Below are 14,622 nucleotides of genomic sequence, written 5' to 3' on the forward strand. Positions count from 1 at the left end.
TTGATATCAGAGTAAGGCTATCTTGGTATAGAAAATGGAAATATATCCTCCTCTTCAGTGTTCTAGAAAAGTTTGTGGAGAACTAAACATATAATAGAATTTCCCTATCAAGCCATTTGGACTTGATTGGGGATCGTATTTTAAATTTAAATTTCCATTTTGATATTCCTTTTATCAGTGATTTTTTTTTTCTTATGTGTTTTCCAGTCTCTATATACATGGAAACATCATACCCCTCCTTGTATGGTCCTGACCTAAAACCCAGATTGATTTTTTTTTTAAGTAGGAAACATTAGTGTATTTAGAATTTATTTTTTCTCATTACTTTTTTTTTGAGTATTAAAAGAATAAAAATAAGAAAATATGCATGGAAAATTTGGAAGGAATATGGAGCAACGATGTCCAGAAATTATAACAAATATGTAAAATGCTACATATCACAGCTCACTCACTACAAAATGCACCATAATCCAAATTTGGGATTATCTCTTCTTGCTTCTTCCAAGTAGAAGAATCAAAACGATGAATTCAAACTATAATATACTGCACACTCATATCAACCAAATTTGAGAAAATTCTGCCAAGCCAAAATAAGGTAAGAAACCTAACTCATCATACAATAGACCTCTTATGCAAGGATACATAAACAATTAGATAATGACTGCTAGAGAAGAGTAATTATTACTTCCTAGAGAGATAACGATAACAATCTATGAGACAAAAGTATGCAATTAGGAACTAATATCGATCCAGTAGAGAAAAAGAAGAAAAAACCTGGAAACTTCCATGGTTGATATCAATAAATTTATCTTAATTAGTATATCCACTGATACAGAGAAAATGGGTTGATCTAGGCAAACCAGACACCTACCTGATCCAGGTGAATATAATACCTTTATTTTGTTACTGCTTACATTACTATTATAATATAAAATAATAAAAATAATAACAAAGTAAACAGACTGTAATGGATCATATATGAAAGCAAAGACACTGATGATGAAAGTGAGGGGTTTCAAGGTTTAGAAAGTAGATATTTGAGGAAATCCAGAAGACTGAGTACTTCAACTCATTCCACAGCACTGAGCCTTCTTGAAATTAGGATTAGTCACCGGAGCAGATGATGAGCACCAAAACAGGTGTGTTCATGCACACATACACACACACACAAACACTTGTTTGTGTCTATCACATCATCCCTATCCCAATCAGCATATTCACTCTTCTTCTTTTTATTTTAATCTATCACACCCCAACACATTCTAATATGCTGCACAATGTCTTCATTATTATACATATAACGCATCTGTCCTGCAAAAGGAAGGCATCATTTTCTGTTGTCTTATTTATTAATTTATTTATAGCTTTTGTTAGACTGGAAACCTTGGTAGTGTAGTGGATAAGAGCTATGGCTCCTAACCAAAAGGTTACTAGCTTGAATCCACCAGGCGCTGCTTGGAAATTCCACGGGGCAGTTCTATTCTGTTGCATAGTGCCACTGAGTCAGAATCAACCCGATGGCAATGGGTTTGGTTTTTCTTGGTTTTCTTTTTAGACTAACTGGTAGAAGGCGATATAGAAATATATGCTGAATTTTTCTGAGCTTTGGTGCTGCTATCTCCTCCAGAGGCACACAGAAAAAAGTTGACATCTTATAATGTAATTTATGTTAATCATATGGTATAGTGAACTTAGGGAAAATATATTGCATAGTTGTCCCAAAGTCCTATGTAAGGCATATTTCATGTCTTTATTCCTCAGACTATAGATCAAGGGATTCAACACAGGCAGAACTAAACTGTAAAATATGGAAGCCACTTTATCAGTGTCAAAGGAATGACTGGTCTTAGGCTGGTGGTGCATAAAGATCAAAGTCCCATAGAACATACCACCACTGTCAGGTGGGACCCACAAGTGGATAAAGCCTTGTGCCTGCCCTCAGCTGAGTTCATCCTGAAAATGGCTACAGAAATGAGCAGGTAAGAAACAAGAACTATTAGGAGGGATGAAATTAAATCAAAAGATTTGCTAAGATGAGAATGATGAATTCCATTTCATGAGTGTTTGGATAAAGCAAAGATAATAAGGGAATGTTGCCACGGTAAAAATGACTAATGACTTTGCAGTTTTTACCAGGTTCTCAGGTATTGCCTGGTGTGGCCATGGTCACATGAAAGGGATGAAGGTGAAAGCAGAAGCCTTATTTGGTTGGCCAAGCAAAGGAGTATACTGGGACTCAAGTTGCCAAACAATAGCTGAAAAAACTTTTATTAGGGCAAATATTGAGGATGGGCCTGGCGGGAAGGAGCAAGATCATTGATTGGTCTGGCCCAAAGAAGCATTTCTGGCGTGGTTTTGTTATCTGCCCTTACTCAGTCCAAAAGGAGAGTCTCTCAAACCAGATTTTAGGCTTGGACCCCTTGTTCTGAAAGTCTTCCACCATTCTTGGGCCATTAAAGTTTGGTTCTGTCCAGAGGGAGAAAAGTTCTGAGTTCAACCAGAGAATGGGTTGATGGTGCTGCTCATGTCAGGTGGGTGAGGTCTGGTCTTAACTTCTTCTGTGGTATGTGACCTCAGCCTCTCATTTTGTTTTTTACTTTGGGCCGGAAGATGGCCAATTCCCTAACAATTATCTGAAGAATCCAGTTAGAAGGGGAGGTGGTTCATGCTATCCTACTTACAAGGAGCTTGGGGGTTGGTAACGGTGCCCAGAGGCTGTTGGCCTCATAGGCACCAAAGATAAATTAAAAATCTTTATGGTGACCAGAAGAGGAACAAATGTGCTGTAGAGATAGGGAATTGCCACCAGCACCCAACACATCCTTTAAGATATGATGACTGCGTGGAGCAGAGGGTTACAAGTGGCCACATAGGGGTCTTAGGACATTGCTGACAGAATGAAAACTTCATTAGTTATGAACATAATAAAACTAGCTAGCTGTGGGGCACAAAATAATAGGAGATTGTGTTTTCTTCCACAACAAAATTTACTAACATTTAGGTCCCCAGCTGTTGAGATCAGTGATGGCCAGGTTCCCGAAAAAAAAGTACACGGACATTTGTAGATTAGAACCTGTCTTGGTGAGGATAATCGTGCCCTACTTTCCCACCACTGAGATCATGTAGATGATGAGGAATAGCCCAAACCCGGGGAGGTCTGTAATTCCCATCAGAATGAATTCATTCAGCACTGTTAGACTGTGTTTGTCCATCTAGGTCTTTCAGGAAACCTATTCTGGATAGAGACATCAGCATAGTCAATAGTTTTTAAGTAGTATCATATGTTAGATATTTAGTATACAAAGCTAGTATGAAAAACATAAATTCAAACTTTTCTTTTTAGGATATTTGAATGTATGCCCACCTCCTACAATTTTTGCACATACATATACATATATTATATACTAATAGATGAAACATAAATGAATAAACAGTTAAACGTTCAGGTGTTAGGTACATGGATATTTATTGTTGTTGTTAGCTGCATTCGAGTCAGTTCCAACCCATAGCTACCCTATGCACAACAGAATGGAACACTGCCTGGTCCTGCACCATCCTCACAATTGTTGCTATGCTTGAACGCATTTTTGAGGTCACTGTGTCAGTTCATCCTGTTGAGGGTCTTCCTGTTTTTCTCTGAACCTCTACTTTACAAATCACGATGACTGATCCCTCCTGATAACAGGTCCAAATTATGTGAGACGTAGTGCCTCCGTCCTTGCTTTTAAGGTACATTCTGGTTATACTTCTTCCAAGACAGATCTGTTCGTTTTTTTTGGCAGTCCGTGATATATTCAGTCTTCTTCTCCAAAACCACAATGCAAAGGCATCGATTCTTCTTCCGTCTTCCTTATTCATTGTCCAGCTTTGGCATGCATATGATGCAATTGAAAACACCATGATTTGGGTCAGACAGACATTAGTCTTCAAGGTGATATCATTGCTTTTCCACAGTGTAAAGAGGCCTTTTGCAGCCAATTTGCCCAACACAATTGTCTTTTGATTTCTTGACTGCTGTTTCCGTGACTTGATTTTGGATCCAAGTAAAATGAAATCTTTGATAATCTCAACCTTTTCTCCATTTATTATGATGTTGCTTATCAGTCTAGTTGTGAGGATTTTTGTTTTCTTTATGTTGAGGTGTAATCTATACTGAAGACTATGGTCTCTGATCTTCATCAATAAGTGCTTCAAGTCCTCTTCACATTCAGCAAGGAAGGTTGTGTCATCTGCATGTTGCAAGTTGTTCATAAGTCTTCCTCCAATCCTGATGCCCCGTTCTTCTTCATATAGTCCAGATTCTCAGATTATTTGCTCAGCATAGAGATTGAATAGTTATGGTGAAAGGATATAACACTGATGCTCGTTTCCTGACTTTAAACCATGCAGTATTCTGTTGTACTGTTTGAACGACTGCCTCATGATCCTTGCACAGATTCCTCATGAGCACAATTAAGCGTTCTGAAATTGCCATTTTCTGCAATGTTATCTATAATTTGGTATGATCCACACGATCGAATGCCTTAGCATAGTCAATAAAACACATGTTAACATCTTTCTGGTATTCTCTGCTTTCAGCCAGGATCCATCTAACATCAGGAATATCTCTGGCTCCTAGTCCTCTTCTAAATCTGGCTTGGATTTCTGGCAGTTTCTTGTCTATATACTGTTGTAGCTGTTTTTGAATGATCTTCAGCAAAATTTTTCTTACATGTGATATTAATGATATTGTTGGGTAGTTTCTGCTTTCAGTTGGATCACCTTTCTTGGGAATAGGCATAAAAAAGGACCTCTTCCAGTTGGTTGGCCAGGAGGCTGTCTTCCAAATTTCTTGGCATAGATGAGTGAGTACTTGAAGCACTACATCCATTTGGTATTTTGTCAATTCCTGGAGCCTTGTTTTTCAGCAGCGCTTTCAGTAAAGCTTGGACTTCTTCCTTCAGCACCATCGGATCCTGATCAGATGTTACCTCCTGAAATGGTTGAACGTTGACCAGTTCTTTTGGTATAGTGACTCTGTGTGTTCCTTCCATCTTTTTTTGATGTTTCCTGGTCATGTAATATATTTCCTGTAGAGCTTTAGTATTGCAACTTGAGGCTTGAATTTTTTCTTCAGTTCTTTCAGCTTGAGAAATTCTGAGCATGTTCTTCCCTTTTGGATTTCCATTTCCAGGTCTTTGCACATGTCATCATAATACTTTACTTTGTCTTCTCCAGCTACCCCTTGAAGTCTTCTGTTCAGCTCTTTTGCTTCATCATTTCTTCCTTTTGCTTTAGCTACTCAACGTTCAAGAGTAAGTTTCATAGTCTCATCTGACATCTATTTATGTCTTTTCTTTCCCTCCTGTCTTTTTAGTGACCCCTTGCTTGCTTTATTTATGATGCCCTTGGTGTTATTCCATAACTCATCTGGCCTTTGGTAATTTGTACTGAAGGTGTCAAATCTATTCTTCCTATATTCTCTAGATTCAGGTGGGATATACTCAAGGTCACATTTTGGCCTTGTCCTGACTGATGATATTGAGCTTTTTGCCCTCTCTTTCCACAGATGTATTAGATTTGGTTCCTGTACATTCCATCCGGCGATGTCCATGTGTATAGTTGCCATTTATGTTGATGAAAAATGTTACTTTCAATGAAGAAGTCATTGGGCTTGCAAAATTTTCGCATGTGATCTCTGGCATCGTTTCAATCACCAAGGCCATACTTTCCAACTACCATTCCTTCTTCTTTGTTTCCAACTTTTACATTCCAATCACCCGTAATTATCAGTGCATCCCGATTGCAAGTTTGATCAAGGTCAGACTGCAGAAGTTGGTAAAAATCTTCAATTTTACATCTTCGGCCTTAGCGGTTGGTTCATAAATTTGAATAATAGTTGTATTAACTGTTTTTCCTTGTAGGCAGATGGGTATTATCCTATCACTGACAGAGTTGTAGGGCAGGATGGATCTGGAAATGTTCTTTTTGGAGATGAATGCAAGGCCATTCCTTTTCAAGTTGTCATTCCCGGCATAGTAGACCATATGACTGTCTGATTCAAAATAGCCAATACCAGTCCAATTCAGCTCACTAATGCCTAGGATATCGATGCTTATGTGTTCCATTTCGTTTTTGATGATTTCCAATTTCCCTGGGTTCACACTTCATATATTCCACATTCCTATTATTAATGGATGCTTGCAGCTGTTTCTTCAATTTTTTCAGTCCTGACACACCAGCAAATGAAAGTCCCAAAAGCTTGATTCCAGCCACGTGATTAAGGTTGACTCTACTCTGAGGAGTCACCTCTTCCCAGCTGTATTTTGTGTGCCTTCTCACCTGAGGCACTCATCTTCCAGCACTATATTAGACAATGTTCCACTGCTATTCATAAGGTTTTCACTGGCTAATTCTTTCCAGAAATAGAACACTGGGTCCTTCTTCCTCATCTGCCTTAGTCTGGAAACTCAGCTGAAACCTGTCCGCCATGGATGACCCTGCTGGTATTTGAATACCAGTGGCATAGTTACCAGCATCACAGCAAGACACAAGACCCCACAGTATGACAAATTGTACTCTTCTTAAAACTTTTGTCTTTTCTGTATACCTAAAAAAATACATGGATGCATTTTGAGCCCTCTTCTTTGAAAGATTGTCTTATGAATACTCGTGATTATAGATGGTCCAGAATGGAACAGCCAACATACTGGACAGATTTTGGATAGCTATTATCATGAATTGAATTGTGTCCCCTCAAAATATCCGTCAACTTGGCTAGGTCATGATTCCCAGTATTGTATGAAAAAAAAAAAAATGATTATCTACCATTTCATCATCTGATGTGATTTCTCTGTATTGTAAATCCTATTGCTATTATGTAATAAGTTGAATTAAAAAAAGAAAACAAGATTGATTAGCAGCAGCTACAGTGATGAGATCTACAAGATTAGTGTCTTAAGCCAATCTCTTTGGTAATGTAAAAGAGAGAAGTGGGCAGAGAGATACAGGGACCTCATACCAACAGGAAAGCAGCCCCAGGAGCAGAGCAAGTCCTTTGGACCTGAGGTTCCTGGGCTGAGATGCTCTCCGACCAAGAGTAGACTGAGGACAAGGACATTGCTCCAGAGCTGATAGAAAGAGAAAGTCTTCCCCTGAAGCCGGTACTCTGAATTTGGACTTTTAGCCTACAGGACTGTGAGAGAATATATTTCTCTTTGTTAAAGCCATTCATTTGTCTTATTTCTGTTATAGCAGCACTAAACAACCAAGCCTGATATGTAATTTCATACGTACATGTAGATATACAGATAGAAAGAGAGAGAGAGATAGTTGATCACAACGGGGTTTATTTGTCTTTATACATGAAAACATCCCTAAAGCTATATTTATATAGATAAAGCCTCTGCTATACCTCCATTTGTAATGTATACAAAGTGGTACTTTGGGCAAATAACATAAATTACTTGAATCTGTTTATTCCCACCTGAAAAATCATATTCCAACACTTTCTGGCAGCGTTATTAGGAAGTGTAATGAGAAGTAAATGCTCGAATGTGTTTATGATACATAAAAATAACAGTAGTGTGTCCCTAGTATTGTTTGTCTCCCTCTCTACCTACCTACCTACATGTCTGTCTGTGTCTCTCTCTCTCCATCTGTGTATCTATCCATCATGTATATGTGTATCATCACCATCATCTATCTTTTTTTGGACGTTGACAGTAATTACTTAAAATGATTTTTTTGATTTTGTTAATTGTTTTCATCTTCAAGATATTTATAGTTAAATTCTTCTAGTCTTGATTTAAGTTCTTTGTCACCATTTTCATGATGAATAGGTTCATCATGCCACTATCCTTGTAACTGATCCAGCCCCACATTCTGTGACACCAGTTCTATGACTAAAGTGTCCAAAAGTGCCATTCCCTAGCTTACTTTCTTTGTTGTCCTACTTAAAATATTTTCTCCTTCAACTGAAACAAATCAGATACACATATTTTTTTTCTCGTACAGAAGCTTAGGATATATGAAGAAATCTGAACAAATAGTGAAATGTCGATCTCATAAAGACACTCCATTATTAAAAAAAAATCCTCTACATTTTATGAAAAAAAAAGTTTCAAATGTCACTATATGACACAATAGCATAGGAGAAAGGGGAAACATGCTGATGATGACATATATGTAAATTAATGGAAGTTAGTAAAATCTGCCTGAACATGAAGCATCTTCCATTAAACATTGGAACTTCCATGTGACAGGGTATTTCACAAATGGATTTAAGTATAATTTTTAAAAATTGCATCTGAATATACCACAGATATTTTAAAAATACAATAGGCCTATCATCTATCTATCTGTCTGTTTGTCTATCTATCTATCTCTCATCTATCTATCATCTATCTATCTGGCATATGTCTATTCCTGAACCCTATGAGCAGAGCAGTCTCTGAGTAAACTGTTAGCAAATAAATGCAGAAATTAAATTTCATAGCATTAATGATAAAAAAAATTTTTTTTTTTTTTAATGATAAAAGTGAATACGTGAAGTCCACATTTATCTCATATAAAACATATTAGGAATAATGGTGGAAAGCGGACAGAATTGAATAAAAACTAGGGCCTTGAAAACGTCACTAAAACACTCTCAATATTAGTAAAACACAGTATTGCATAGAAATTGTTACCTTTACCTGTATTGAATCTGTTTGACATCCCATGTGATTCTTAGCATAGCATAGTGGGAGTAATTTATAGCTTTCTCTCAGTGTTTAAGGCTCTCCCTGAGGAGATACCAAGCAATGTGTTATATCTAAAGCACTTGAAAACTTAACATATTTAATATGTCTGTTAATTTTCTAAAAAAAAAATTGTATTCACCAGTGATCAAGCTTCTTTTAGGTAAATTCATTCTTTTATTCTCAGTTAACTTTCAATTTTTCCCACCCAGTGATCTGGATAAAAATATTTTACCTTTAGGACAGATCACTCAATATTCCCCCATTTCCATAACGTTGTCATATGGAATAGTTAGTAAATTTCATATTATTATATACTGTTTCTTTGTGTTTTTTGTATATTTTCACTTTTTTATTATTATTATGCTTTAGGTGAAAGTTTACGCTTAAGTTAGTTTCTCATACAAAATTTATACACATATTGTTATGTGACCCTAGTTGCTATAAATATGATGAGAATGCACACTCTCCCTTTCCACCCCAGATTTCCCGTGTCCATTCCACCATGTCTTATCCCTTTCTGCCTTCTCATCTCGCCTCTGGACAGGAGCTGCCCATTTAGTCTCGTGTAAGTTTTTTTTTTTTTTTTTATCTACGTGAACTAAGAAGCACACTCTTTTACGAGTATTGTTTTACGTTTTAGTCCAGTCTGATCTGTCTGAAGTGTTGGCTTCAGGAATAGTTTTAGTTCTGGGTTAACAGGGAGCTTGGGGCCATGTCTTCTGGGGTTCCTCTACTCTCAGTCAGACCATTAAGTCTGGTCTTTTTTCATGAATTTGAGTTCTGCACCTCATTTTTCTTCTACCCCGTCAGGAACTCTCTGCTGTGTTCCCCACCAGGGCGGTCTTTCGCAGTAGCTGGACACTGTCTAGTTCTTCTGGTCTCAGGCCGATGGAGTCTGTGCTTTATGTGGCCCATTTTGTCTCTTAGGCTAATATTTTCCTTGTGTCTTTGGTGTTCTTCATTCTCCTTTGCTCCAGGTTGGTTGGGACCAACTGATGCATCTTCAATAGGCATTTGTAAGTTTTTAAGACCTGAGATGCCGCTCACCAAAGTGGGATGCAGGACATTTTCTTAATAATTTTTGTTATGCCTGTTGACTTAGAAGTCCCCCTAAACCACGGTCCTTAGACACCCACGCCTGCTATTCTGTCCCTTTAAGTGTTTGCTTGTGTTCAGGAAACTTCTTAGTGTCTGGTTTAGTACAGTTGTGTTGACTTCCCCCGTATTGTGTGTTGTCCTTCCCTTCATCTATGATAATTCCTGTCTACTACATACTGAATTCTTCTGTCCCTCTCCCCCCACCCTTGGAACCATGAAAGAATGTTTTCTTCTGTGTTTAAACCTTGAGTTCTTATAAAAGTGGTCTCATACAAGATTTGTCCTTTTACACCTGATTAATTTCACTCAGCATAATGCCTTCCAGATCCATCCATGTTGTACGATATTTCAAGGATTCATCATTGTTCTTTATTTTTGTGTAGTATTCCATGGAAACCCTGGTGGTGTTGTATGAATATAGAATAATTTCTTAATCCATTCATCGTTGATGGGCACCAAGGTTGTTTCCATCTTTTTGCTATGGTAAACAGTGCTGCAGTGAACTGCAATGGGTGTGCATATGTCTATTCTTCTGATGGCTCTTATTTCTCTAGAATATATTTTGAAGATCGTAATTGCTGGTGGGTTATGATACTTCTATATCTAGATTTTTAAGGAGGCACCAAATCCATTCCCAGTCTCTCCACAACCTCTCCAACACTTATAATTTTGTGTTTTTTGGATTAATACTACCCTTGTTGGGGTGAAAGATATCATTGTAGTGTTGATTTGTGAGCATTTCCTCATGTATCTGTTAGCCACCTGAATATTTTCTTTGGTGAAGTGCTTGCTCATATCTTTTGTCCATTTTTTAAATTGGGTTATTTACCTTTTTGTTGTTGAAGTTTTGCATTATCTTCCAGGTTTTAGAGATTAGACCCTGTTCAGATATATCATACCACAATTTTTTTTTTTTTTTCAATCTGTAGGATCTTTTTACTCTTTTAGTGAAGTCTTTAGATGAGCTTAAGGTTTTATTTTTAGGAGCTCCCAGTTATGTAGTTTCTCTTCTAGTGTTTGTGCACTGTTAGCAATGTTTCATATACTGTTTATGCCATTTATTAGGGCCGCTAGAATTGTCCCCATTTTTTTTATTCATGATCTTTATCATTTTAGATTTTTATTTAGGTCTTTGATTTATTTTGAGTTTTTTTTTTTTTTTTACTTGATGTGAGGTATGGACCTTGTTTCATTTTTTTTGAAGGAGGATATCCAGTTATGCCAGCACCATTTGTTTAAGAAGCTCTCTTTTCTCCATTTAATACACTTTGGGCCCTTGTGAAATATCAGCTGCTCATGGTGGATAAATTTATGTCTGGATTCTCAATTCTGTTCTATCGTTCTATGTATCTGTTGTTGTACCAGTACTAGGATGTTTTGACTACAGTGGCAGTACAATAGGTTTTAAAATCACTTAGTGTGAGTCCTCCCACTTTGTTCTTCTTCTCCAGTATTACCTTACTTATTCAGGCCCTCTTCCCTTTCCACATGAAGTTGTGATTTGTTTCTCCATCTCAGTAAAAAATGCCATTGGAATTTGAATGGATTTCATTTAATCTGTAGATCACTTTGGGTAGAATTGATATTTTCACAACGTTGAGTCTTCTTATTCATGAGCAAGGTATATTTTTCTACCTATGTAGATCTTTTTTTGCAATAGTGTCTTGTAAGTTTCTTAGTATAGGTCTTTTATATCTATGGTTAGATTTATTCCTAAAGTATTTTATCTTCTTGGGGGCTATTGGAAATGGTATTGATTTGGTGACTTCCTCTTCAAAGTTTTCTTTGTTGGTGTCAGGAATCCAAGTGGTTTTTGCATGTTTATCTCATATCTTGACACTTCACTTAAATCTTCTTTTAGTTCCAGTAGTATTCTTGTCGATTTCTTTGGGGTTTTCTGTGTATAAGATCGTATCATCTGAAAATAGGAATATTTTTACTTCATCCTTTCCAATCTGGATGCCCTTTATTTCTTTTTCTTGCCTAATTGCTCTGGCTAGGACCTCCAACACAATGTTGAATAAGCATGGTGATAAAGTGCCTCCTTGTCTGGTTCCTGTTCTCAAGAGGAATGCTTTCACACTCTCTCCTTTTAGGATGATGTTAGCTGTTATTATGTTGAGGAATATCCTTTCTATCCCTATTTTGTAGAGAGTTTTTTATTATGAATGGATGTTGGACTTTGTCTAATGCCTTTTCAGCATCAATTGATAAGATTATTTGATTCTTATCTTTTGTTTTATTTTTGTTATGGATTACATTGACTGTTGTTCTAATGCTGTTTTAATGTTCTAATCCCTGCATACCTAATATGAATCCCACTTGGTAATGGTGAATTATTTTTTTGATACATTGTTAAATTCCATTAGCTAGAATTTTGTTGAGAATTTTTGCATATATGTTCATGAGGGATATTGGTCTGTAATTTTCTTTTTTTGTAGAGTCTTTACCTGGTTTTGGTACCAGGTTTGTGCTAACTTCATAGAACAGGTTTGCGAGTGCTCCATCCTTCTCTATTCTCCCCAATACCTTTAGCAGTATTGGTGATAACTCCTCACTGAAATTTTGGTAGCACTCTCCAGAGAAGCCGTCAGAGCTAGGACTTTTTTTTGGTCAGGAGGTTTTTTAATTGCCTCTTCCATCTCTTCTTTTGTTATAGGCTTATTTAATTTTTCTACCTCTGTTTGTGTTAGATTTTTTTTGGTTTGTGTTAGTTTAGGTAGATAGTGTTTTCCTAGAAATTTGTCCATTTCCCCTAGATTTTTGGTGGCACAGTTTTTCATGGTTTTCTGATATAATTCTTTTAATTTCAGTTGCCTGTATTTTAATATCTTCATCTCATTTCTTATTTGAGTTGTTTGTTTCCTCTTCTGTTGCTCTTTTGGCAGTTTGGCCAATGGCTTATCGGTTCTCTTGATGTTTTCGAAGAACCAGATTTTGTTCTTGTTAACTCTTCCAATTGTTCTTCTATTCTATTTTTCATTTATTTCTGCTCCAATTTTTATTATTTCCTTTTTTTTGGTTTACATGGTCTCCTTTTGGTGATCTCTTTCTATCTGTTAATATTGTACGGTTAATATTTTGTTTTTGTCCTTTTTTTCTCTTTTTAGTTGTATGCACTTATTGCTATCAATTGACCTCTAAGCACTGCTTTCGCTGTGGACCAAGATTCTGGTAGGATGTGTTTTCATTCTCATTTGATTCTGTGAATTTCTTTATTCCTTCCTTAATTTATTCTGTAGCTCAGTAGTTTTTAGCAAGGTGTTGTTCAGTTTCCATGCATTTGATTTTTTTTTCCTTGCTTTTTCTGTTATTGATTTCTACTTTTATGGCTTTATGGTCAGAAAAGATGCTTTGTAATACTTAAATGTTTTGGATTTTGTTAAGGCTTGCTTTGTGGCCTAATACGTGCTGTATTCTGGAGAATGTTCCATGTGTGTTGAAAAAGAAAATATACTTGGCTGCTGTCGGGTGGAATGTTCTCTATATGTCTATGAGATCAAGTTGGTTGATTATGGCACTTAGATCTTCTCTGTCTTTATTGAGCTTTTTCTGGGTGTTCTGTCCTTCACCACTATTATTGTGGAGCTGTCTATTTCTCTTTCAATGCTGCTAGAGTTTGTTTTATGTGTTCTGGAGCCCTGTTGTTGAGTGCATAACTATTTATTATGGTTATGTCCTCCTTGTGTATTGACCCTTTAATCATTATATAGTATCCTTCCTTATCCTTTGTGGTGGATTTTGCTTCAAAATCTATTTTGTCAAAAATTAATGGTGCCACTCCTCCTCTTTTTTGATTATTGTTTGATTGATTTGTTTTTCTTATTCTTTGAATTTTAGTTTGAGTCTTTGTATCTAAGGTGTGTCTCTTGTAGGCAGCATATAGACAGATCATGTATTTTTTTTATCCATTCTGCCACTTTCTGTCTCTTTATTGGTGCATTTAGTACATTTACAGGTCAGTCAGTCACCAGGTGTGAAATGCAGGCTCTCACCTATAGTTCTAGCTGTGCAGGGGTGATTGGAGTAGCACAGGTATCTGCCTGCAGTAGGGGGTCATATGCTGGGTAAGGCAGGGGTCTGACAGCAGTCCTTGACTGCCTGGATAGAAGGCAAGCCCCAGTTCCCTAGAGTGCATAGGTAGGTGGGTTTTGCATTTGGACTTTGGGCCCCTCATACTGTTGGCTGTAAGGACTGGGAGGCAATACTTATTCTCAGATCCCTGTTGCAGGTGGCTAGGTGATGTGGGTGGAGCCACCAGCCCTCAGGCCCCTGATGTGGGTAGATGAGAACCCTGGTTAATGGGCAGGGTGGTATCGAATGTCACAAATCTCTTACTGTTCCTAAGCTGTTGCAGCTGAATATAGGCTTCAGGTGTATGCCCTGTTGTACTATGCTAATGAGTGTCTATGCTGTTAAAATGGGTCCACACAGGTCTAGGCAGTGGTGAAAGGTATTCAAAGTCCTTGGACCCCTTATGCCGGTGCCTAGGCAAAGAGACTGTGCTGCTGTGAGTTCCCAGCTTTGGCGAGCTGGCAGGTTATTTTTTCTGTGTTTATTAATTCCCACTCCAGAGCCAGCAGAATGGTTCGGGGTGCTTTCTGGGTCATACTTTCAGTCCAAGGGGCTCAGCAATCACTGAAACCAGACCAGGAACCAGAACAGAGAAGGGAGGAGGTAAGTAAATGGAAGAGTGGGATGTTTCAAGGAAAGGAAGGGATTTTGACTTGCACGGTAGATTTGATGCCCAACCTCCACAACTGCGTGTAGTGCTTTTGTCTCTCCTCATTGTATCATCTAG

This window comes from Elephas maximus, chromosome 7, assembly GCF_024166365.1.
Source record: "Elephas maximus indicus isolate mEleMax1 chromosome 7, mEleMax1 primary haplotype, whole genome shotgun sequence".
NCBI lineage: Eukaryota > Metazoa > Chordata > Mammalia > Proboscidea > Elephantidae > Elephas > Elephas maximus.